The following is a 23,249-nucleotide window of genomic DNA, read 5'->3' as shown; positions in this document are numbered from 1 at the left end:
TCTGGCAGACTTTCTTGGGTGAGTAGCACAGGGATCCACCTGTTAGATGGAGGCACTGAAACCTGGCCTTCAGGAGGTCAAATGTATGTTCTATGATCCTTCTTGTACACCGATGTGCCTCATTGTAATGTTCTTCTGCCCTTTTCCTGGGATTCCTCACAGGGGTCGATAGCCTTGATAGGTTGAGGTAACCTGAGTCACCTGCAAAAATGGAGGGGCAACATTTAGCCACACACCATCCCATATGGCCTACACCATACCCATACTCCAACATCCACTGGGTTGGAACCAGGGCTCACCTATTAGCTACACCCTGTGCCTCTGTAGTTGGGCCATCACATTAGGGATGCTGCAATTCCTCAGGATAAAGGCATCATGCACTGACCCAGGATACTTAGCATTGAAATGGGAGATGTATTGGTCCGCCAGGCACACCATCTGGACATTCATGGAATGATAGCTTTTTTGGGAATACCTGTTAATTTTGCCAGGGGGGAACAAATGCAATATGTGTTCCATCAATTGCCCTAAATATGTTGGGGATATTGCATAGAAGTCAGCTTTCACTGTGGCCAAATCTTCCACTTGTGGGAAAACAATGTAGCTGCACATGTGTTTAATCAGGGCAGACAACACTCTGGTCAGCACTATTGAGAACATTGACTGTGACATTCCTGCTGCCAAGCCCACTGTCACTTGAAAAAAACAGTTGCCAGGGGGAATCCCAGTGGGGTGACGGATAGCAGATATCAGGTCAGGCTTCGGTTGGGCACACAGATCCGTTATAGTGGCCCTGTCAAGTCTGTAGGTGAGGATAATGTGCCTGTCCTCCATTGTTGCCAAGTCCACCAGGGGGCTGTACACAGGGGTATGTCTCCATCTCCTATTCGTCCGCAGCGGTTGCAGTCTAAGGTACAAAGGAGTGGAGAGCCAGTCACAAACTGTACATTGGAGCCACAACAGTACAATGCATGATGTCAATTTTAAATGTATAAATGGCATTTGTCTTGTATGTTCAATTGTGAAATGTGACGCAGTTATGATCCAGGACCTGCCCCCCCTCTAAAATGGCATCCACCTGTCCTGTGTGAAGGGACAGGTGGAAAGGTGGAAGTGAGGTAATTCTGCTGATGCGGGAGGCGGTCGAGAAACGCCGTTCAACTCCTCATTGGATAAAATTGGGCCCTATGGGGTACAGTGTCCAATGGTGATGTACGCCGGCTGTGACGGTATGCACCGCCGTGGACGTCACTATCATTTTCTATCTGTTCTCCCACTTGCTACCTGACCTTCAACAGGAGATGACCTACACTGCATGTGCTACTGTGACCTGTGTTTGGGACCTACCATGGCGCGTGTGACTGGGGTAAGGGCCCCTGCCTTCACCTTCGAGGAGTTGGAGCGACTGGTGGATAGGTTCCTACTCCAGTATGGACTGCTGTATAGGCCTCCAGACCAACAGGTAAGTACACTACTGAGTACAATGGATGGGCCATAAATGTACTAGAGTGGTGTGTGTGAAGTGCTTGTGTCGGGGAGTTGGTGGATGTCATTACAACTTACGCCTGGTAGGGTGGTATCTGGGTGGTGGATGTGTGTCAGTGGGTGCCCCTAGGCTAGGCCTGACATTACAGAGTAGGTCCCATGTTGGGCTGAGTTCTGAAGTGATATGCCTCCTACCTAGCTTATAGGTGTCCTCTACTGGGCAGGGCTGTGTGGGTCCCGGGTATGCTGCAGACACCTCCTACGACCACTCCCTCTTCCTCCACTCCCAAACCTTCTCCCTCTTCCTGCCCCAGCGTCCCTAAGAAGCTTTTCCTCTCCATGATTGACCTCTTCCCTACCCTTCCCCCGTCCTTCACATCTATCCAGGGTGGCAAAAACTCAGGTAAGCACCTCAGCCACCCAGTCCACAGGCACAGTTGTGTCCACACCCACTTGTGGTGGTAAAGGATCCAGGTCACATGGCAGCCTCAAGGAAGGGGTGCCATCCCCAAGTGTTGCCCAGCAGGGCAAGGACCCTGCCCCAAGTGCTGCAAAGAAGGGTATGGTGCCATTCCCAGCTGCTGACAGGAAGGGCAAGAAGCCTGCCCTAGCTGCTGCCAGGAAGAGCAGGGTGCCATCCCCAGCTGCTGCCAGGAGGGGCAATGAGCAATCCCCAGCTGCTGCCAGGAAGGGCAAGGGGTCTGCACCAGCAGGCAGAAAGGACAAGAGGCCTGGTGCTGGGACTCAGAGCTCCCACCACCCACCATGGTTGTGCAGCCATCCGAGGCTGCAGGGGATGGGCTGTTGCTTTCCCTCACAACCAGCACCATCAGAGGCAGCAGCAGCACCAGCACCCGTAGGCAGCCATCTGAGGCTGCAGGGGATGGGCTGGAGCTTCCCCCCACCAGCAGCAGCACCACCAGCACCAGTGGGCAGCCATCTGAGGCTGCAGGGGATGGGCTGGAGATTCCCCCCACAATCGCCACCACCAGCAGCACCACCACCAGCGGACAGCCATCCAAGGCTGCAGGGGATGGACTGGAGCTTCCCCCCCACCAGAAGCGGCAGCACCACAACCACCAGTGGGTAGCCATCCGAGGCTGCTGGGGATGGGCTGGAGCTTCTCCCCACCAGTGGCAGCAGCAGCACCCCTACCACCACTGACCAGCCGTCACGCCAGCGGACGGTCTGTAGTCCTGCCTCCATAGGCTGTTGTGTGGCCTGCCCCCTGCAAATCCTGTGGGTATGACACCCAGCTGAGAGACTGTGACCTTGCACTCCCCAGGATCAGAAGCACAGGGCACGACGCCCCCTCCAGAACCACTGGGTATTCCACTCACTCACCCCATCCTCCCCAGGATTTGCAGCACAGGGCATGATGCCCCCTCCAGAACCAGAGGGTATGCCACCCACTCACCCCATCCTCCCCATGATCAGAAGCACAGGGCATGTTGCCCCCTCCAGAGTATGTGGGCAAGTCACCCACTTGAGAGAATGTGGCCTTGCAATCCCCATGACCAAGCACAGGGCATGTTGCATTTACTGGCTGAAGTGGCCCCCATTCCCCGTCCCCCTGAGGTGCCTGCCTATTGTCCAACTGATGCCCTTGCAGTGTTCTGTCTGTGTTGGTGTTGGAGACAAGTGGGGCCCTGGACTTTGTCATACGGCCCTGTGGCCCACGCACATTGAGGACTGGGCATTGTCCCTTGTACTGTACATATGTATATACTTTTTGGATTGAATGTGGCTTGTAGTGGGTACCAAGGGGTACTTACACTCTGTACCAGGTCCAGTTATCCCTTATTAGTGTAGTAGAGGTGTTTCTAGCAGCTTAGGCTGATAGAAGGTAGCTATAGCAGAGCAGCCTAGGCTGAACTAGGAGACATGCAAAGCTCCTACTATACCACTGGTGTCATATGCACAATATCATAAGAAAACACAATACACAGATATACTAAAAATAAAGGTACTTTATTTTTATGACAATATGCCAAAAGTATCTCAGTGAGTACCCTCAGTATGAGGATGCCAAATATAAGATTTAAAAGATATAAAAGATATATGTACACAATACCAAAAATATGCAGTAATAGCAAAAGGAAGTAATGCAAGCAATGTAAAGTTACAGTAGATTGCAATAGGAGCACATAGGTATAGGGGCAACACAAACCATATACTCCAAAAGTGGAATGCGAACCACGAATGGACCCCAAACCTATGTGAGCGTGTAGAGGGTCGCTGGGACTGTAAGAAAACAGTGAGGGTTAGAAAAATATCCCACACCAAGACCCTGAAAAGTAGGTGTAAAGTACACCTATATTCCCCAGAGAGCACAGAAGTCGTGATAGGGGAATTCTGCAAGGAAGACCAACACCAGCAATGCAACTAAGGTGGATTTCCGGACAAGAGTACCTGTGGAACAAGGGGACCAAGTCCAAGAGTCGCGACAAAGTCGAGAGTGGGCAGATGCCCAGGAAAAGCCAGCTAAGGGTGCAAAGAAGCTGCCACCGGATGGTAGAAGCTGTGGATTCTGCAAGAACGAAGAGGGCTAGAAATTCCCCCTTTGGAGGATGGATGTCCCACGTCGTGAAGAAGCTTGCAGAGGTGTTCCCACGCAGAAAGACCGCAAACAAGCCTTACTAGCTGCAAAGGTCGCGGTTAGGGTTTTTGGATGCTGCTGTGGCCCAGGAGGGACCAGGATGTCGCCACTTGGATGAGGAGACAGAGGGGTCGCCCAGCAAGTCAGGGAGCCCTCACAGAAGCAGGCAGCACCCGCAGAAGTACCAGAACAGGCACTTGGAAGAGGAGTGAACCGGAGCTCACCCGAAGACACAAAAGGGAGTCCCACGACGCCGGAGGACAACTCAAGAGGTTGTGCACTGCAGGTTAGAGTGTCAGGGACCCAGGCTTGGCTGTGCACAAAGGAAATCCTGGAAGAGCGCATAGGAGCCGGAGCAGCTGCAAATCACGCGGAACCCAGCAATGCAGTCTAGCGTAGGGAGGCAAGGACTTACCTCCACCAAACTTGGACTGAAGGGTCACTGGACTCTGGGAGTCACTTGGACAGAGTTGCTGAGTTCCAGGGACCACGCTCGTCATGCTGAGAGGGGACCCAGAGGACCAGTGATGCAATCTTTTGTTGCCTGCGGTTGCAGGGGGAAGATTCCGTCGACCCACGGGAGATTTCTTCAGAGCTCCTGGTGCAAGAAGGAGGCAGGCTACTCCCAGAGCATGCACCACCAGGAAACAGGCGAGAAAGCGGCAGGATCAGGGATACAAGGTTGCAGTAGTCGTCTTTGCTACTTTGTTGCGGTTTTGCAGGCGTCCTGAGCAGTCAGTGGTCGATCCTTTGGCAGAAGGTGAAGAGAGAGATGCAGAGGAACTCTGATGAGCACTTGCATTCATTATCTAAAGAATTCCCCAAAGCAGAGACCCTAAATAGCCAGAAAAGGAGGTTTGGCTACTTAGGAAGGAGGATAGGTTAGCAACACAGATAAGAGCCTATCAGAAGGAGTCTCTGACGTCACCTGCTGGCACTGGCCACTCAGAGCAGTCCAGTGTGCCAGCAGCACCTCTGTTTCCAAGATGGCAGAGGTCTGGAGCACACTGGAGGAGCTCTGGGCACCTCCCCTGGGAGGTGCAGGTCTGGGGAGTGGTCACTCCTCTTTCCTTTGTCCAGTTTCGCGCCAGATCAGGGCTGGGGGATCCCTGAACTGGTGTAGACTGGCTTATGCAGAGATGGGCACCATCTGTGCCCATCAAAGCATTTCCAGAGGCTGGGGGAGGCTACTCCTCCCCAGCCCTGACACCTTTTTCCAAAGGGAGAGGGTGTAACACCCTCTCTCTGAGGAAGTCCTTTGTTCTGCCTTCCTGGGCCAGGCCTGGCTGGACCCCAGGAGGGCAGAAACCTGTCTGAGGGGTTGGCAGCAGCAGCAGCTGCAGTGAAACCCCGGGAAAGGCAGTTTGGCAGTACCCGGGTCTGTGCTAGAGACTCGGGGGATCATGGAATTGTCTCCCCAATGCCACAATTCCATGATCTTAGACATGTTACATGGCCATGTTCGGAGTTACCATTGTGACGTTATACATAGGTAGTGACCTATGTATAGTGCACGCGTGTAATGGTGTCCCCGCACTCACAAAGTCCGGGGAATTTGCCCTGAACGATGTGGGGGCACCTTGGCTATTGCCAGGGTGCCCACACAATAAGCAACTTAGCACCCAACCTTCACCAGGTGAAGTTTAGACATATAGGTGACTTATAAGTTACTTAAGTGCAGTGGTAAATGGCTGTGAAATAGCGTGGACGTTATTTCACTCAGGCTGCAGTGGCAGGCCTGTGTAAGAGTTGTCAGAGCTTCCTATGGGTGGCAAAAGAAATGCTGCAGCCCATAGGGATCTACTGGAACCCAATACCCTGGGTACCTCAATACCATATACTAGGGAATTATAAGGGTGTTCCAGTATGCCAATGTAGATTGGTAAAATTGGTCACTAGCCTGTGAGTGACAATTTGTAAAGTAAAGAGAGAGCATAACCACTGAGGTTCTGGTTAGCAGAGCCTCAGTGAGACAGTTAGGCATCACACAGGGAACACATACATATAGGCCACAAACGTATGAGCACTGGGGTCCTGGCTAGCAGGGTCCCAGTGACACATAACAAGCATACTGAAAACATAGGGTTTTCACTATGAGCACTGGGCCCTGGCTAGCAGGATCCCAGTGAGACAGTGAAAACACCCTGATATATACTCACAAACAGGCCAAAAGTGGGGGTAACAAGGCTAGAAAGAGGCTACTTTCTCACAGTAAACATGTTGTCTTACTGCATCTGATTGTGTGTATGGTGTTGGGGGTGGGAGTGTGTGTGTTGCATGTGAGTGTCACTCTTTATTTCCTCCCCCCTCCCCTGTGTGCTAGGCGGCTGTACTCACCGTGGTTGTCTGCGCTGTCATTGGTGTTCGTGGCGGAGCAGGGTGTAAAATATCATGGGAAATATTTGCAGCTCGAGCTCCATGGCGTTGTGGTTGTTCCGTGTATCTCTAAAGGTGAGTCCTTTCCCTTCTGTGCAGTGTTTCCACCAGGCTTTTGATGTAGTTGGTACCGCCCCGGAAAAGGTGGCTGTTTCAGGGGTCATAATATGGTGAGCGGAACTTTGACTTCTGTCTGGCTGGAGGCGGCTACCGCTGTATTGCCTGTTGTTTCCGCCCTGGTGGTCGGTCTGGTAAAGTGGCTGTCTATCTGAGATCTTTCCACCATGGTCATAATTTGGCGGTAGTTACCGCCAGTCTGTTGGCAGTATTACCGCCACTTTATCACCGAACACCAGGGTTATAATAAGGGCCATAATATTTCAATAATATAATAAATATAAAAAAATCAAATACAAAAATATTTGTATGTCAAAACAAAACAGAAAAAAACAATTACATGACAAGTAATAGAAATTTAATCTGAGTAACATTATGGAAAGCGCTGGGCCTCGAGGGTTAGATTTTCATTCCCAGTGCAGTCGAAACAACTGTAGATGAGTGTTGGACTTCGGAGTGATGGATTTAGTATTTTCATTTCCAGTCCCACCATCAGTAGGGAAAGCGTTGGGCTTCAGAAGGATTAGATTACTAATTTCACTACACTCTAAGAAACATTAGGGGACGTATTGGACTTCTGAAGGGTTAGATTGACTATTTCCACTTCAGTTTCAGCAACATTAGGAAACGTGTTGGACTTAGGTTAGATTTACTATTCCCCCTCCAGGCTAGGAGACAGTAAGAAAATTGTAGGACTCAGATGGGTAAGATTTACTATTCATACGGCAGCCTGAGCAGCAGTTGGGAAAGTGTTGAAGTTTGGAGGGATTAAATGTACCACTCCTACTCAAAATAATTTTGTATCAAACATTTTAAAACATTTGTTCGGACAGAAAAGTCCCTCACATGGTGATGGGCATGTACCTTTGCACTGAGTGCCCCAACTGTAATAATGTCTAGATCTGTGATATTGATTTTGTTGTAATGGGCGAACATGGATCATGCGTGTGTCTCATGTCACAGGCCTGTTTAACAGATTGCGGTCTATTTGGGTGGGACGGGGTGCCCAAATGCTACCCTCACAGTGGTGAAAGCCTACTGCCTTTGCCAGGAGTTAAGCAGTACAGGCATGGAGGTGGCAGCAGTATAGTGATCAGTGGTAGGGAATAGGTATTTTTATCTGCATCACCAGAGTGAGGCCCACAGCCTCACTTATTTAAAATTTCTGCTGCTGTGTGCTAAAGTCACCCTTGGTCAACATCAGTGGATATGTACTGCTGCACAGTGCATGCATGTTATACATATGTTGCTTGTATGTGTGCCTGTGTATATTACAATACATGGAAGATGTGGTGCTCTATAGTGCATGTGTGTTATATGCAAGTGCTGTGTGTATGTGTGGCTCTAAATGGTACAATACATGGAATAATCTGAGCTCCAGTTTGGAAGACCCAGGACTAACGAACAACATGAGGAGGTAGAGGAGTCCCCCCTGACAGATTTGTGGATTGCTGTGAGCTGAGTGGGATACACTGGAGGAAGTGAGAGACAAGATCTTCTGTAAACCTCAAAATATATTTTTGGATTCAGAGAGAGGTCTCTGGGAGGGGGCCTATGTACATCTCAGGAACGAGATAGGGCTGATAAAAGAATCATAAAGAATAGGATTGAGGCCCTGGAGTAACCTTTTGATACTCATATCACTGTGACTGACGTCCAGGGGGGATACTGTAGTTACCCCCACGGCCTGTGTGGTGGGATTTGAAGTTGCTCCAGTTGTGAAGACTGGTTTCTGGAGGATGGGCAGAGGAGAGGGTACTTCATACGTATATAGACGTCCAACATAAACTTCAAAGATTCAGACTCAAAATCATACTTGGTGCCTGGAGATGGACTATAAGAAGGAAAGCTTGAGGCCCTCAGAATTGTCAACTGTCAAGCAGCTACGCTGGCTGTGTAAGGTTGAAAACTCTGCAAGATGTCTGCCTGCGACCAGTTGTAGAGGCCAAGAATTGCCAGTCTCCCAGCAGGGGGGTGGGATTTCACCCAGAAAATCCGAGACCGCAAAGCATTTGAGGGAGCAAGGTCTAGTTGGGGAACATGGTGATTGGATCCCTGTAGCGAGGTGTGAGGAGACACCTGTGTGCAGGTTGAAGTCTGCAAACCCCCCTATGACAGAGAAGGGCCACCGTGAACAGAGTTGTGAACTTTGCTGCACCAATCGAGTCATTGCCTATGTGCATGTTTGAAGTCAGCCATCCCGTATACCATTTGGGGCAACTGGGAAGATTGCTGCCATGCTGATTGGGCCATAGCCCATGTGTGGAGTGATGTTAGCTACCCCATGTGGCAGGTGGGACAGCCGTGAGGATTGCTGATATCCCAATTGGGCCATAGCCCATGTACACAGTGAAGTCTGCGACTCTGTATGCCAGTTGGGGCCGCAGTGAAGATTGCTACTGTGCCTATTGTGCCAGAGCCCACGTGCAAAGTTAGAACAGTGATCCTGTAGGCCATAGGGGCCACTGAAAAAGGGAAAGAAGCATGATCTGGTCAAGACTGCCGTTGAGAGGAGGAAGCTGCCATATTGACTCGTGAGGGACCAAGTCCCAACGAGGACCAAAACCAAGAGCATTGCATTCCCCCAACTTGTCAGAGGATCCCAGGCAGCTAACCAGCATTGGAGGAGCATTGAGGTTCTACCCCAATCACTGCCACTGAAATAGCACATGTGTGGAACTCAAGTACACCTGACCACTGCCCCTCCAGGGCAGTGTATGATGAACTCACTGGAGACAGCTGCTACAGCTTCAGTGTCCACAAAAGGGGCGTACTTGGAGACTCTGGTTGTGCAGGTCATGTTGGTGCAGACACCACTGATTTATGAGTCAAAATGGCCCTGGGGGAACATGCCTGCCATATAGAATTTTAGTTGTGGAACACATTTGACTCTAATGAGAGTTGGAGTGGAAATCCTGAGACTCAGATGTCTAAAAACTTGAATGTCACCTATAGTGAATGAGGAACAACCATTATCACTAGTGAGAGGGAAGTGGGTCTCACAAACTCACCTACTAAGAGACTACAGCCCTGATGTAAGGAGACTGTGGGAGTCATTTTGACCTCGGCGGTCTTTTTCATAGACCGCTGAGGGACCGCCGTGCTGAAGATCGCCAGTGGTGGCGGTTTTCCGCTCGGCGTATTATGACTGTTGGCAGCTCTCCGTCCTTTTACGGATGGAGAGCCACCAACAGCCATACTGGCAGGCGGCGGGGAAGGGGAGGTTGCTCCACTGCCACGTCAACAGAACACCGCCCAGCTAATCACGTCCTGTGATTCGGCGTGGCGGTGTTCTGTTGACGGTGTGGTGACGGCGGAGCAGCCCCCATGGCTCCTGTCCCCTCCCGGAGGATCGTTGGACCAGGTAAGTCGATCGTCCGTGAGGGGAGGGAGGTGGGGGGGTGTTGTGTGTTGTGTGGGTGCATGGGGGTGTGCGTGTGTGTATGTAGAGGGGGTGTGTGAATGCGTGTATGCTTGCAGAGGTGTTATGTGTATGGGAATGAGTGCGTGTATGTCTGTAGGAATGTCTGTATGGATGTGTGCGTGTATGTCTGAATGTGGGTCTGCGTGTATAACTGTGTGTGTTGCTGTTGGCATGTATGTTGGTGTGTGTGCATGTATGTGTGTTGGTGGTGCCTGCATGCGTGTCGGGTGAGTATGTGTGATGTGATGTTGGGGGTCGGGGTGGGGAGGGGGGTCCTGCCACCTTTGGGGGGTGGCAGGGGTGGTGGGGGTGTAGGGGAGGGAGTTGGGGTGGGGGTGGGGGGTGGGGGAGACCCCTATCAATGCCAGGGAAGGGATTCCCTGGCACTGATAATGCTTACTGCCATGGATTTCATGGCGGTTTCAAACCGCATGAAATCCATGGTGGTCAGCCGGGTCCAAATACCGCCAGCGGTATAGTGATGGCCGCTGGGCTGGAGACCCAGGTCTCCTGCCCGGCGGTCATCTCCGCCCTGGCGGGCGGAACAGAGAACCGGCGGATGACCATGGCGGTAACTGCCATGGTCATAATTAAAAAAAAAATACCGCCAGCCTGTTGGCGGTCTTACCGCCGCTTCTCCACCTTCCACCAGGGTCATAATGACCCCCTGTGTGTATTGTTCACAAATACTGTATTCTAATTTCTGTTGTTATATAAATATTTCTTTTTTCATAAAAGCAAGTATTTGACTGGACAATCATTTATTGCTGCTGCAATTATTTTGAGTTGTGAGCCTGTGTTCTCCCCCTTTGTTTACCTATCCCTGACAAGCCTTGGACTACTTGACCCCTGCTACCACTGAGAATCAAGTGATGAAGAGGTACTAGGACCAGTTACTAAAGACCCAAAGTAGGTCCGGCTACGGGACAGCAGGAATAAAAAAACTCAATCACCACTGTCGGGCCCAGAAATGCTTGCTTGCCCCATGGCCGTCTGAACGGAGCGCTGACAACATTACAATCAAAAAATATTAAATAGGAAATTATATGCACAGGACAGATAACCAATAACCCAACAAACAAAATACACCAAAAAATATATTAAATTATAAAATTCAAAAGTTTGTAAATGTAAATGTCTTAAATAGATACATTTAAAAAATAATATTATTATGATAACACCTACCAAACAATTAATAAATACTTCACAGAGAACACATGAACAATTACAAAACAAACATAATTAATATCCAATTTAATAATCAAATAAAAGTACACATTAATTAAAAACATATTATAACTTAAATAACTTCTAACTGTATTCCACTAAAAACCAAGAACCAGATACTAAAATTTTATTTAATTTCAAAAGTATAATAATAAAAATGTATATTGATAAATGCAAGTTAAACAAATAATATAAACAATTAAAAAATATAGGCAACTATTAGCCAATTAAATATTTTTTGCAATAAAAATAATTAAGACTAACATGTGTATAAATATAATTTACTGAACTTTCTCAAAATAGGGACTACAAGCCTTTCAACAGTAAAAACAACAATGCAGTGATTTTTCTGCCAGAACATATACAATTAAAAAACACATGTCTAGCTTTTTCATATAATGCACCCAGTCTCTATAGCTCAGTAGGCTTGGCTTAAGGATGATGATATATAAATGTTAAAAAGATTGGTTTGGCCTTTGCCATTACTTTCAATGGCAAAATCAAGTTAGCAGTCAAAAACTGCTCTATCAGCCAGCAGTAGTGGACTGGGAGTCATACATTGCTTCGTCTCACTCATGGTGGCACAAGAAGTGCTGCAGTCCACTGGAGACACTTTAACTTAGAGCCCTGGGTAACAGGGATAACATATACTAGGGACTTATAAGTAAGTTAACCTATGCCAATTGTGGGTGAACTAAAGAAATATTGACTTTTTAAGGGTCAGAACACTGTCACTGAGGTAACTTCAAAATAAAAATAAAACAGCAGCTTTGATCGGAAATCTGGGGGTGGCTTGGGAGTGGTCATGCAAAAAGAGGCATTTCTTTACAATTTCAATGAACAAATTAATAACAAAAAATATTATTAATTATAATTTAGTTAACCTCCCCCTTATTCTCCTACAAACCCAATAATAAACTCAGTACTACATAATAAATTACTAAATGATTACAACACATTAAGTTACACATCTAAAACTCAAACTATATTCAAAAATATTTAAAACTATTAAAATAACAATAATAATACCTAAGATACTTATATATTAAAATATTCCAAAATGAACTTTATTACAACATTATTAAAGTAAACAGTATTACAAACAACACTATTATTATAAATGATATTATGTAACAAAATACATTATTCTTAACTTCGACATTCTGTTCCATTATATTTTTGTGGTCCTAATATTTGTGTATACATATTGAGGTGGACAATATTTTTGTCATTCAGCTTCCAGTGCACATCTGTGTGGCAGGTCTGCATGCATACATTTCCAACTGGAACTAATTTGTTCTGCCTAAATGTTACACATTGTAGAACTGTTGTAACTTTAATATGTTGGAATGTCAACCATGCAATGATGCTTAATGTAATTTGTCTTAAGGTTCTATTCCTGTTTACTTTTAAAACATACTGAAGTTAGTTGTACAATTGTGTCTGGTCTTGATAGAGATCACAGAGTTGCTTACAAATAAACTTTTACTTTCTTCAAAGAAGATTGAACTTTTACACTTTTTTAAATCACTTGCTATATTAGATATCCTTGTGCACTCCAGGAGCCCTTAGTAAATCCCATAAACATCACACATGATCTCCAAATATTGGAGACAATGTACCTGAGCACATTTAAAATTACAGTGTCCTTCATGGAGTGTGAAGTGAGCTTTCAATCTCACTGAAATTCATTATTAAAGGGAAAAAATACCCTTGTCTGCTGCTAACAGAAAATTGAAAACTGCAAGCATTGGTTTTCTGGTACCCAACATTGAAGAGAAGAACAGGAAACAATGAGTAATTTCTAGAACATGAGATAGAGCAAAGATTGGAAAAAACATACAAATATAGGTTTTTTAGAAGAATTACATATGTCTTTAGGACAGCTCAGCATTAATGAGGCTCATAGTTTTTAAGGCTTTATTTGTGATTTTTATCAAGCAATAACAATGTTCACAACCATAAAAAATTTAACACAGTGTAGTGTTGTATCATAGATCGATCAGTGTACTATTGTTATACTAAGCAGTAAATAGTGTATTGCATAATTTTCTTGAGGGGTGTAAAACATAAACTGCAGTAAAATGCGTTCCTCCCCCCACCCTCATCCATCCTCTATGTTACTCTTCTGCCCACAAATGCCCTACTGGGTTCTCTTACACCAATGAATTATCCCTTGTGTCCTCTTCTGACTCCACATATACACCCTAATGAGGATTAAAGTCATAACTGTGGTGTGTGGATATTCCTTATGGTGCAATCTCCTTTTTCATTTTTGGGATTGTAAGGAAATTGTAATAGAAATTATGCATTGCCATAACTGGATTATTTGTAGTTGTGTTAATTGCCCAACTTCTTGTATCTGTATGGTATTTAAAATGTCTAACTGTATGTTTCTCCATTGCTTCTAATACGAATTACCTGATCAAAGAATCCCTATTTCTGTTTAAGATCTCATCCACTTCAGTTACCTACTCACTAATCAGTTCTCCACAGCATTACTATCACTAAATGCCATCATTTATATTGGTCTTGTTTTTGGGTACCATTCCTTTTCCATTGCTGTTGCCTACTAAAATAATCCCATTTCAGTTGGTGCCTCAATGTCATTAGAAACCCCATAACAAGGAAATTAATATTGGCATTGGCTTTTTCTAGCTGCCATTCTCTGCTTCAAGACCTTTTCATGTTTGATGCCAATGACGTGCACCATTCCTGTTGAACAAATTTAGTTCTGTATTTATGGGAAGGTCCTTTGTGTCAGCCTCCTTCAGTCACTGGCTCTTTTGCTACACAACATTTAACTATTGACCTGAGATAGCGTGAATCAGATCTTGGATGAGCCCACAGGCGAATTTCATCTCAGCATTTTTATTTTTGCTGATTGGGCGTGTCCTTCCACCTCCTTTGGCATGCTTGAGGAACTATTTTACATCTGAAACCAGTCAATGAATGGCACCATAGCACCAGAGAGTGACCATTGACATAATCTTCCATAAATCGATACTTCACAAAAAAAATAGTTTTTTTCTGTTGCATCCATTTTTCAGATGATTGTGTCAGCACTCACTCCCCAGTACTATCAAGCAAACAAGCTTTGGCAAAGTATTAGTTTGACTTTTGTATGCTGTGCACTAGCCCAATCCACACGCTATACAAACTTGACACATATTACCTTTGTCAGTGCTTGCTACTTGTATATTTACTGTTCATGGCGATTTGTAAGCATAATACATCTTCATATGTCAATGATTTTTCAAAGGGCTTCTACGGAAATGGTTTTGTTTATATTGGTCTTGTTTTTGGGGACCATTCCTTTGCCATTGCTGTTGCCTACTAAAATAATAATTCAACTCATACATTTCTACCTGACATTATCTAGGTACTTAACAACTCAACAAACCCACAGCTACAAATCAAATTACTAAATGATAAAAAAAAACATCTGAAATACAAACTATAGTCCAAAATATTAAAAACAATTACACTAGCAATACTAACATTGAAAATAATTCAACTAACTAATATAGATATAGAACATGGTTAAACTAATTAATATAAATACAAGTATCTGTCTGACTGTTTCACAAAGCTGTTTCATTTGTAGGTGCTGATGCAGTAAAAAATGATGGTATCTATTCAAAATATTTCTTTGCTCCTACTGGAAATGGAAGGCACAGCTTGAAAGTTCGTGTTCAAGGTAAACAAAGTTCTTCTATCCGAGGATATTCTCCAAGCTGGAGTCATGCTATGTATGTTCCTGGCTATATCGAGAATGGTAAGTACTATAGAGAATTTATGGTTGGGAAGTACAAGGATTATTAGTGTGTGCTGTAACCTATGTTAATATTGTTTAAACCTTTTCTTAGGGTAGCCTGCCATGTCAGGAACATGATCTACTTTCAAAATGCTGCCTCAGGGAGAAGAAGCAGAATAGAACCATGTGAAAACTCAGAGAGAAATTTAAATTAAAATTTTAATCAAAGAGGCAGTACCACCAACAATATACATTAAAACAACCAACTGACTTTACTTTTTGGCTTTCAAATACATGTATGATCATTTATAAGGAATAAAGTACCCCGTGCGGTACTTTATAAGGATATTGCAATTCAAAGAGGAGGTCCATAACCATATGGAGGAATGAGGCCCAAAGCTGAATTCCTTTATATGGTTATGGAACTTCGAGATGACTTGCAATATCTTTCTCACATATGGCAGGGGGTATTTTAGCCCATATAATACATGGTCTTACTATCACCTTTCCCACAAACCACTTAAAACCTTGGTGAGTAGCTCCTTCATAAAGAGAGAGCATGTCTGCAAACATAATTAATAAAAAGAGAACCCCTAGTGCAAGGTGAAACACGTCATAAACCTGTTAGGTATTTGTTGCAAACAGATATCAGAACCAATTCAATATAAATCAGTTAAAAAAAACTGTAGTAACTCAGAATGTGTAGAAACGAGCAGAATGATTCTAACTTTTCTATAATTATCTAGGGAATGCAAAAAATAATCATAGTCTTTCCGCTATACACTGTGAGCTACAAAAATAGAGCAGAAGAAAGAAAAGTGTTTCATTCGTATTACTTTCAACAGTACCATGACCTGACTTGCCTTTCACCTTGGCTGCGGGATCTGATTGCAGGCATTCTGACATAAGAAATCAACTGGTATAACTTATTACAGCCAAGAGTTCTGTTGTCTTTTCTTTATAATTGGCAATTGAGTGCTTCACTAATTCTCAAGTATAAAGAAATTAAATCTGTTCCTGTATACAGAGATTGGAGAATCCCATGTGCAATATATACACATATAACAAAATAGTTATTGTGTATAGTGAAGTAGTACATATTTTCTTATCCTTCTGTAAGCCACTTAATTAGTGTAGCAGCTTGTAAGCAATTGTGCCATGCACAAACACAGTGAGCTTCTGGGAATTCGCAGATTCAGATGAGGTGATGCTTTGCATATTCACAAGGTGGATTGCAAAAAGTATCTATCTTGATAAGAAACACCTAAAATGTATACTAATGCATTAAAAATTTGTGTCATTGCAATAATAATACAGAATGGCCAGAAATGCCAAGAACATAGCCGAGTTTCAGTCCTTGAATTTCTTTATTAGAAACCACAAGAAATCCACATAACTATCCATATAGGGGAGGTTTACACACAATATTGCAGGAGAATTGTGGACTGTCTATTTAACCTTAATGTATTCTTCCATTTTTAATTAGTGTAGCAGCTTGTAAGCAATTATGCCATGCACAAACTCAGTGAGACTCTGGGAATTCACAGATTCAGATGAGGTGATGCTTTGCATATCCACAAGGTGGATTTCTAATATTGCAAAAAGTATCTATCTTAGTGAGAAACACATACAATGTACACTAATGCATTAAAAATGTATGTCATTGCAGTAATAATACAGAATGGCCAGAAATGCCAAGAACATAGGCGGGTTTCAGTCCTTGAATTTCTTTATTAGAGACCACAAGAAATCCACATAACTATCCATATAGGGAAGGTTTACAAACACTAATGCAGCGGACTTGTGGACTGTCTATTTAACCTTAATGTATTCTTCCATTTTTAAAGGGCAGATCAGATAAAACCCTCAAGGGGTATTAATTTCCTTCTCCGTTGGCACTTGTATTGAAACATGGTTATTGCAGACCAATAATTTATTTCATATATTGTTTTTAATAATATACCACATAAAGATAATCTATAAGATTAAAGGCCAGTAGTTGTTGCCTATTCCTTAGTGTTTGTCAATGGTGGGAAGTTTATGTTTATGTTTGTGGACAGGTGAGTGGATGAAAGAAAGAATGAGCCATTGGTTGATAAGTCAATGCATAGAGGGATGCAATATAATACATATGAACTATGAATGCATCTGCCAGTGAAGGGGTAAAGGCAACATTTGATAGAAAGGAAGTTACGACTTATGATGCCTGCTTGTATGAGATTGTGTCAGCAAGCATATGTGATTGTCAATCTGCATGTTTGTGTAGGTGATACAAGAAACAATGTACACAACGCAAAATAGTTGAAACAATAACGATGACCACACTTTTCAAGGTTAACCACACTTTTCAAGGTCATTGGTGCCGTAATGATTTGCCCATCCAGAAGCTTCCTCGATGGAGATCTCACTGAGGCATAATTCTTGCTCTCGGAATGTAATAGACTCACTGTGTTCAGGAAGAAATAAGTATTGGCAAAGCCAATAGGTCTGGTTTGATTTTGATAATGGCTGAAAACACAAGCATACACGTTTGTGGATGCCTCTGTTTATTCGCACCTTTATGCCAGATATGTTGGCATTAGTAACCCTTACGTATTGTCAGTAACCAAGAAAGTGTAGAGAAGACTAAATTTGAAGCACAGTTTTCATTACTGCGCTACAAATGCATTTTACTTATTACACAGTTCAGTCAAAAATGTAAAAATGCATCTTCCTTGTATTTCAAATAAAAGTCAAACAACGTTTTTGCCTTCAAAAAAATATAGGCCAGTAACCATGCATCTAATAACAGGGATTACAAGTGAATCCATTCGGAATGGGTAACAACATATAGACTGAAAACACAGGATCCTTTTCTACTTAAAATGCCCAATCTGTGACTGAATGACTGAAAATTTTCAGTGCCATTGACCACCTGCTTTTAGGCTTAGAGGGTGGGAAATGGTGGTGGTGGGGTTGATGCAGGTTAAGACCAGGAGGCAGGTTGCTGGGGGAGTGAGTAGTGCTAGGGAAGTATGTTCTGGTGCTTCAGTGGTGCATCAGAGGTGGGTCTGCAGAGGGGGAAACTGGGAGGAGCAGGCTGTGTATTTGTGCACAGTCCCTACATTTAGTGGTTGAAGATGCACCTGGTGAAACTGCCTGGTGTTTCTGGACCCAAGCTTATCATGCCTGGAATTTATGGGCCAGGTAAACCTATGTCTGAAAACACCAGACCACACAGAATCATCCAAAGTGGTATTTCCTTAGGACACTGCTGCAGATGACTCCTAATGTAACCACCATTACAGAGGTCAACATTGTCTGAATTCATAACTATTGTAGAGTTGTAGTGAATCCTAGTTTGTTTTAATGGGATAATGGGAGTTAGCTTAGCCTTTGGCTTGCAGACTTGTGCCCCGTCACCCAGTGACTTTTAACCTACTTAGCTTGCTCTGTCTTAGACCACTTATTTAATTAATTCTTATAAGATGGCTGCTTTGTTTATAGTTAGGCTCTTTTGTTTAGAGTTATGTTATCAGTGTCACTGCGCTAAGGCGTCAACTTATGCAACAAAGACAAACAAACTATAGGTGCTCTCATTAGAAATTACTGTCCCAAGCATGCAGTCGTATCTTTTGTTTTGGAACAACCTACGTCAGGGGTCCAAGTAGATCTGTATAAATACATCACACTTTAGACAGATAATCAGAGGGATTCCGACCAGATACCATCGCTGCTATCGATGCTGCACGTCGCCTTGACGCTGACCCGGACTTTGTGTTCTTCCGAAGTCTGAGCTTGAGACCTCATTCAAGGTAACCAGGGTTGGGAGCTCCTTTCAGGGACATGGCATTGGCAGATTAGGTTTAACATACCCAGCTCTCCTCTAGGTAGAAGTTTAGGCCTCTTATGATAGGGTACAATGACATATGATATACTTTGGTGGTCATTCCGACCTAGGCGGGCGGCGGTTGCCGCCCGCCCTTCGGAAGCCGCCTGAATACCGCCCCGCGGTCAATAGACCGCGAGGGGTATTCTGACTTTCCCGCTGGGCCGGCGGGCGATCTGATTCAGATCGCCCGCCGGCCCAGCGGGAAAGCGCCTTCCACAAGGAAGCCGGCTCGGAATCGAGCCGGTGGAGTGGAAGGCGTGCGACGGGTGCAGCAGCACCTGTCGCGCTTTTCAGTGTCTGCATCGCAGACACTGAAAAGCCTAGTTGGGCCCTGTTAGGGGGCCCCTGCGACCCCCCCTACCGCCATCCTGTTCATGGCAGCTTTCCCGCCATGAACAGGATGGCGGTAGGGGGGGTCAAAATCCCCTCGGCGGCGCAGCGAGCTGCGCCGCCTTGGAGGATTCTAAGGGGCAGTGGAAAACCGGCGGGAGACCGCCGGTTTTCCCGTTCTGACCGCGGCCAAAGCGCCGCGGTCAGAATGACCAAGGGAGCACCGCCGGCCTGTCGGCGGTGCTCCCGCCCCCGTTGGCCCTGGCGGTAGAGAACCGCCAGGGTCAGAATGAGGGCCTTTATGTCTTTCTATGCTAATACAAGATGGTGAGGTCTTCATAATCATGACCCTCGTTTTTACAATTCTGTCTCTTGCACTGTTCATTATCCTAATCATTGCAGCCCATATGATTTACCGTATTGTATTAAATAAAAAAAGCATTCCTGCATCTTCGTTATTGCCTGTGTTTGGTTGAGACATGATGTATCTGTGAGAAGAGGTAATCTCTGCTTAACCACGACACTCCCTGAGATGTCACACTTCTGAGTCCATGCGTAAAGGCTGCCACAAATCACCTTTAACTGTTTGGGTTGTTGGTGAGGTACTGCTAGTGAGCTGGAAGGGTTGGGACTACAGTTGCAACTTGTTGTAGGATAGGTATAGTCACCTACATACATAAGTACTGTCATCCTTGAACCAGCAGTCTTGCCCAGAGCAAGAGTCCAAACTACAACAGAGTTTATGGGAGCAATTGACAGTGACACTGTATGAGGCTTTGAGGCCAAAAATAAAATGACAATCATTTGAAGCCACTCCCTATTTGTTAACAGCTTCTTAAGATTGTATAACAAATTGTCTTTTTCTAATCCGTGCTATACAGCAGAATACCCCTGACTGGAGTTTGTCAAACATGCTGCTTCATCACTAGCTAGCTAAGGAATGCCACTCCTTTGTTCTGTCCCCTTTTCTTAGATCTCTAAAACAGGTTAGGAGGTGGTGTTCAGTTAACTGCCACTCTGTGCTCTACGCCTGGACTGTGACTGTTACTCTTGTCTGGTTTCACAGTGGTAAGGATCCTTTTGTTAATACTCAATATTAGCAGTGATAGTAAGTGAAACGATAGAACCACCCTAAATAGACCTAAGCAGCAGGAGATTGTTTGCGGAAAACTGGTGTACTGATTGAGGGGGTGAAACCCTATTCAAGCAGCAATCACAATTCTTCTCAGGGTGAAGTCAAATGCAACCCTAAATTAACCTGTGCCTAATCCTGCTGCAGCTTGGCACAAAAGAAGTCAGGCTTAACTTAGAGGCAGTGTGTAAAGTATTTATGCAGCACTTCAATCAGTAATACAGTGAAAACACACCACAAGAAAAATCCCACACCAACTTAGAAAGAGTAAAACTGAATAAAGTACTTGACACCAAAGCAACAAAAATCCAATCAGTGGAACTGGAGATATGCAATTTTAGAGATTTTAAGTAAGTATACCACCTAAAAGCACAAAGCACCATGATTATCTGGTCCCGAGAGACCAGGAGAAAGTTACAAGTTCAGATCAACTCTAATGGAGTATGGACCGGATACAGGGACCAAATTTTTCCTGCTGGAAAATTTACCTTCTAAAGTCCAGTGCAGGTGGTCAGCTGGGCAGTTGAAGGGAGAGCTCTGGAACTTGTTGGGTATCTTTAGCTCAGAAAAGGAGGCCAGTCAGATGACCTCTGGAGTGACTTCAGCCTTGGATAAAGGGTGCAGGCCCAATTTTTCTTCTCAGCGCAGGTCCAGGAGTGTACTAAAGAGGTGGATCTAAGGGTCCACTATTTATCCTTGGTGCCAGCTCTGAGGTAGTAGATCTTGCTAAAGTCCTTCATCTACAGAGGTTTCTGGAATTTCCTGCCTCTGTGCCTTGTCTCTAGCATGTCTGGGACACTAAACGCTAATGTGAAACCCTTTGTGAATGTGCTGAGGCAGGACCTCTGTGATGCACAACTGTGGTAGGGGACATATCCTCCGCTATCAAGTCATAGATGGCCCATCCTGCCAACACCTATTCTCCTTGGTCTCACGGTCTGGGAGTAATACACAAAAACAAACTGTCCACGACACCTGGTCATGTAACCCAGGATACAGGCTGCAGGCACCAAATAGTTTGGACAAACAAATGTCTGCTTTCAAAAGTTGTATTTTCAGAACTGTGATTTGAAATTAGAATTTGCCTTTAAGAGGGTTTTAAATAAAAATTATTTTGAAACCAAACATGGCTTTCCTACCTACACCTAACTTAAATCTATCACCTATTAAATGTAATAAGTTAACCCAATTTTATCCCATGGGAGAGGCAGTTCATGTAGCAGTGAAAGAACAAGTCAAGAGTTTTACACTGCTAGAAAAGTAAAAGTTAAAAGTGCATTTCCATCTTTTTATATACACAACACCCTGCCATTTGGCTATTTGGGGCCTTCCATAGGGGTGACATATAAACTAAAAAGAGAGGTTTAGGCCTGGCAAAGGGTTTATTTTGCCAGGTCAAATGGCAGTTTAAAGCTGCAAACACAGGCTGAAATGGCAGGCCTGAGATATATCTAAAGGGCAACTTAAGTGGGTGGCCCATTAGTAACATTTATAATACAGGCCTGAGTACAAGTAGTATCAATTTACTAGGGACTTACAAGTAAATCAAATGTGCAAATTGGGTGTAAGCCAATTTCACTATGTTTTCTGGAGTGACTACGGAGTAACTACACACATTTTAGCACTGATCATCAGTGCTAAAGTGCACAGAGTCATAAGGCCAAGAAAAACAAGATCAGCAATGGAGGAGTAAGACAAAATGTTTAGGGGATGACCCCCCAAAGACTGACAGTCTACCTCTCTTGATGCATGAAAGAATTATGATCAAAAGCAAGAATGCATTGTGGCTGAAAGAAGCATGATCTGTTATGAGGCCAGAGTGTTAATATATGAAATGTGTGACAGTGTAGGTTATAGAGTAGTTTTGGCAGAATATGTGGCTGAGTTAGGAAGTTGCAACTGGGGATCATTTTGAGGAGAAGCTGTAGGTCGTGTATGTATGAGGATGCTGCTGCAACAAATCAAGACTACAACCTAATCAGAAAAGATTGTTACACTGTACCTAGAAAATATTGAAGGAGTTGAACAACAAAGGGGAAATGGTGCTTACGCTTTGCCGGGCACTGTGAGGTGGCAAACATATGGCAGACATTCATTGGCATACGGTCAATTTTTATTTGGATTGACCATATCTTCTTGTGCACCTCCTGCCAACCTTGGATGGCAGACATGGCAACCGGGAATGTGGGTGGAAGACAGGGCAGTAGGATGGGAAAAGCTGCAAGAAGAGTTGAGTGGTAAGAGAAAGAAAGTAGTAGAGCAAGGTCAGCTTGGCAGACAAGTCGTGGCAATACTAATGGCCTTCTAGTATCTAAATAAGTATATAAAACCATTCTGCATCTTAGGGAGTTTATATAGCCTTCGACGCTGTCTGCCACCACACCCTTCGCACATGCCTCTCCGACACCGGAATTCACCAAGAACCCAGAGAGCCCACCTTCCCCCGTTCCTGTCCAAGGCCACCAAGACCATATGTGGAGTCCCCACCCTCTTCAATGTCTACATGGCTCCGCTTGCCAACATCATCTGATCCCACCGCCTTAACATCGTCTCCTATGTAGATGACACACAGCTCATCCTCTCTCTCACAAAGGACTCCGCAAACGCTAAGCTCACCCTCCACGCCGGATTCCACGCCATCGCCAACTGGATGAAGGAAAGCCGCCTCAAGCTAAACTTGGAGAAAACTGAGATCATAATCTTCGGCCCCAACAGATCAGCATGGGACGACTCCTGGTGGCCTGCCACCCTGGGGTCGGCTCCAAAGCCCACCACCCACGCACACAACCTTGGCTTCATACTGGACTTTTCTCTCTTCTTGACCCAGCAGGTCAACGCCATCACATCCTCATGCTACAACAACCTTTGCATGCTCCGCAACACGTTCAGATGGATCCCTGTGGAAACCAGAAGAACGGTCACACACGCCCT

At 44.8% G+C, this 23,249-nt stretch overlaps 1 pseudogene; it reads left to right on the top strand.

Moving 5' to 3' along the window:
• Positions 1 to 23,249, top strand: part of LOC138293925 (calcium-activated chloride channel regulator 3A-1-like) — a 312,631-nt pseudogene that overhangs the window by 220,296 nt on the left and 69,086 nt on the right.

Source organism: Pleurodeles waltl, chromosome 4_2 (genome assembly GCF_031143425.1).
Source record: "Pleurodeles waltl isolate 20211129_DDA chromosome 4_2, aPleWal1.hap1.20221129, whole genome shotgun sequence".
NCBI classification, from domain to species: Eukaryota; Metazoa; Chordata; class Amphibia; order Caudata; family Salamandridae; genus Pleurodeles; species Pleurodeles waltl.
This window is presented reverse-complemented; position numbering and strand designations above follow the sequence as displayed.